The sequence below is a fragment of the Trifolium pratense genome, linkage group LG2, assembly GCF_020283565.1.
Source record: "Trifolium pratense cultivar HEN17-A07 linkage group LG2, ARS_RC_1.1, whole genome shotgun sequence".
Classification (NCBI taxonomy): domain Eukaryota; kingdom Viridiplantae; phylum Streptophyta; class Magnoliopsida; order Fabales; family Fabaceae; genus Trifolium; species Trifolium pratense.
The window spans coordinates 55,645,420-55,649,837 of NC_060060.1; positions in this window are offsets into that span (position 1 = coordinate 55,645,420).

Below are 4,418 nucleotides of genomic sequence, written 5' to 3' on the forward strand. Positions count from 1 at the left end.
TTTTTGCTAAATCTACCCTAAGCCCGAATTTCTTCCCGTGACCAAGAAATTCAATATGAAAGTGTTTCCCAAGGTGATAGAATGTTTCCCTAACCCTAGAGTTTTCCCAAGATGAAATCTCTCAACCCTAGCCTTTTTGTTAGCCTTTGAAACCCTAAAATCCTCTTAAAAAAGTCAGAAAACGCATAACATATATATAGGCCCGCAGACACTACGCCTGGGCGCAGCCTTCCACGCCTGGGCGTGAGCAGGCAGAGTTCAACCCAGTTTTTCACGCCTGGGCGCCAGCTCCCACGCCTGGGCGTGAACAGGCAGAGACTACCAAAACATAATTTTCTGATTTTTACATTATTTCAAGGCAATATTCAACAATTCTCCACCTTGCATTTAAATCAATGGTGATGCCGACTTCTCATCAACCACCGTGCTGCTCTCTCCAACCTCCGTCTACTCTTCAACGAAGTTAATCAAGTCCAAGCAATGCTTGAACTTAGCTCTAGGTAACGATTTGGTGAACATGTCAGCTGGATTCTCCTCCGATGCAATTTTCTCCACCATGATCTCTTTTGTCTCAATCATGTCTCTTACAAAATGCAACCGAATGTCAATGTGCTTTGTCCTTTCATGATACACCTGGTGATTTGCCAAATGAATGGCACTCTGACTGTCACAATGTATCTTCACACATCCTTGACTAATCCCCATTTCTCCAATCATACCCTTCAACCATATGGCTTCCTTGACCCCTTCAACAAGGGCTATGTATTCTGCTTGAGTTGTTGACAAAGCTACAACAGATTGTTGATGGCCTTCCACGTTACCGCTGTACCGAACAATGTAAACACAAAACCCGATAAGGATTTTCTAGTGTCTATGTTACCTGCATAGTCCGCATCCACATATCCCTCCAAAGCATCTCTTCCTGGATCAGTTCTTGTGTACTTCAGACCACCCTTCAAAGAACCATTCAAATACCTCATAACCCACTTCAAAGCTTGCCAATGAACTTGGCCCGGATTTGCCATAAACCGACTTACCACGCTAATTGCATATGATAAATCAGGCCTACTACAAACCATGCCATACATGATGCTTCCAACCCCACTTGCATAGGGAGTACTCTCCATCTTCTTTCTCTCATCCTCGGATTGAGGACACTGTTTTATCGACAACTTTGAATGGTGACCAAGTGGCGTATTCACTACCTTAGAATCTGTCATTCTAAACCGCTCCACCACTTTCTTCAAATAATCATGCTGAGATAAGAACAACTCACCTTTACTCCGGTCTCTCAAGATATCCATACCAAGTATCCTCTTTGCATTGCCAAGACCCTTCATCTCAAATTCACCATTTAGTTTCTCCTTGAGTTGTTGAATCTCTTGCTTGTCAGAACTTGCCATAAGAATATCATCTACATAAAGAAGAAGGTAGAGAATGACTTTCTCATTCCTCTTCATCATGTACACACAACTATCATAGTTGCTTCTCACAAATCCAGTCTTCAATAAGAAATCATCAAACCGACGATACCACTGCCTTGGACTCTGCTTCAACCCATACAAAGATTTCTTTAACAAACACACTTTTGAATTGTCTTTCACAAAACCTTCAGGTTGTTGCATGTAGATAGTTTCTTCTAACTCTCCATGTAAGAATGTGGTCTTCACATCCATTTGTTCTAACTCAAGATCATACATGTTAACAATCGCCATAAGTACCCTTATAGAACAATGTTTCACCACGGGTGAGAAGATTTCGTTGTAATCAATCCCCTCAACCTGAGTAAAACCCTTTGCTACAAGTCTTGCCTTATACCTTGGTGCTTCGACCCCTGGTATACCTTCTTTTCTTTTGAACACCCACTTGCTACCAACTACCCTTTTATTTTTAGGTAATGGCACAAGCTTCCAAGTCTGGTTCTTCTCCAATGAAAGCATTTCCTCATTCATTGCCTTCAGCCAGTCTTGACTATCTATGCTTTCTGATGCTTCCCTGAAGTTCTTTGGTTCCGAGTCTTGCACTTCTTCAGCTGCATTCAAAGCATAACAAATAAGGTCAGCATAACCGAGTCTATTAGGTGGACGAATAACTCTCCTCTCCCTATCTCTTGCTAGCTGATAGTCAGGAACAATTGTTTCATCACTTCCACTTTCATCAGGTACTTGAGTCTCATCCTCCTTTTCCCTCTCATCTGTGGAAGGCTCCACCTCAAACTGAATTCTCTCCACCCCCGTTTCTGGTCTTTTCTCAAGGTCTTTGCACTTCATCCCCATTCGGGTCTCATCAAAAGTGACATCCCTGCTTATGATAAACTTTGATCCTCCAGGCTCCATCTTCCACAGCTTGTAACCTTTCACACCTTCAGGGTAACCAATGAAAACACACTTCACAGCTCTAGCATCAAGCTTATCTTGCTTGACATGTGCAAATGCTAAAGCTCCAAAGATTTTCAAGTTAGAGTAGTCTGCCGGCTTGCCACTCCAAACCTCCATAGGTGTCTTTAGATCAATTCCTGTTGATGGACATCTGTTGATCAAATATGCAGCAGTGTTAACTGCCTCTCCCCAGAAACTCTTGGGTAATCCAGCTCCCAACAGCATACATCTCACGCGCTCCAGCAAGGTCCTGTTCATCCTTTCAGCCAGTCCATTCTGCTGCGGTGTGTATGCAACGGTCTTATGCCTCTTTATACCTAGTTTCCTGCAAAACTCATTAAACTGCTCTGAAACAAACTCCAGGCCATTGTCAGTCCTTAAAAGTTTTAGTTTACTTCCTGTTTGATTTTCTATTAAGGTATGTCATTCTTTGAATTTTTCAAAAGTGTCACTTTTATTCTTTATTATGTAAACTCATACCCTCCTAGAGTAATCATCAATTATTGAAAGAAAATATGAACCTCCCCCATGAGTAGACACAGATGCTGGACCCCAAAGATCCGAGTGAACATACTCGAATGGCCTAGTAGACTTATGCACTCCCACCCCAAACTTAACCTTATGTTGTTTTCCTAGAGTACAATTATCACAAAAGTCTAGTTTGTTCAATTTTTCTTTCCCTAGTAAACCTTGTTTAGCTAGTTCAACTAAACCCCTTTCACTAACATGACCTAACCTCAAATGCCATAGTTTAGTTATGTCTGCATTTTCAACACTAGTTACTAATGCATTAGAAATAACAGTTGAACCTTCTAAAATGTAAAGACCATTCATTTTAGACCCCTTAGCAATTACTAATGCACCATTAGAAATTCTCATTACCCCACGTTCAATCCTAGTGCAATACCCTAGATTATCAAACATGCTTATGGAAATTAAATTTCTTTTAAGTTCAGGAATATACCTCACATTCTTCAAAAGGAAATCACGATCGTCATACATTTTAAGACGAATAGTACCCATACCTTGAACCTTGCACGCTTTATTGTTACCTAGACGGACGACTCCACCTTCTTTAAGCTCCAAAGTTTCAAAGTACTCATTTCTTGGACAAATGTGATATGAGCACCCCGAGTCCATGACCCAACTCTTCTCAGGTTCCCAACTTGTAACTGTCAATGCTCCTGCACTCTCATAACCTTCCTCTTCACTAACGGCAATTTGAGCTGACGAAATACCACCACCCCTTCTCTCAGGGCAGTCCTTCTTGAAGTGACCTGGTTCATGACAATGATAGCATCTTAACTTGCCACCACCATCACCCTTTGACCTAGACTTGGACCTATGCTTCTTTCCCTTCCCCTTACTTTTGTTCTCGCTTCTTCCTCTCGCCACATTCAGCTCTTCTCCGTTGTCATCAATCCTCAAGTCTCTCATCTTAGTCATCTCCTTGGTTCTCAAAGCCGATTGGACTTCATCCAAGGTGATAGTACCTTCTTTGCCATAAAGCAATGCATCCTTGAGGTTTTCAAATGACTTAGGTAAAGCACACAATAGGTGGAAAGCTTTGTCCTCGTCCTCCACGTTCACATCAATGTTCGCCAAATCGTCAATAATCTTATTGAACTCCGAAAGCTGCTCAACCACGGACTTGTTCTCCGACATACGATAGAAGAACAACCGTTCTTTCAGACACTGCTTATGTGCCAAAGACTTGGTCATATATAATGCATCAAGCTTCGACCACATCCCTGCAGCAGTCCTCTCCTTTGCTACTTCTCTCAACACATTATCCGCGAGGCACAAGATAATGGCACTCAATGGCTTATCATTCATCTCGTTCTTCTCTGCTGCTGAGAAAGTATTAGGCATGTTCGCAATTCCTAACAATGCTTCTGAACACTTCTGTTGTGTTAATATTGCCCTCACCTTCACCTTCCACAACCCAAAGTCGTTACTCCCGGTGAACTTCTCAATGTCCCACTTAGAACCCATGATACTTAAATCGTTTGATCCTTTGCCCCACGGTGGGCGCCAATT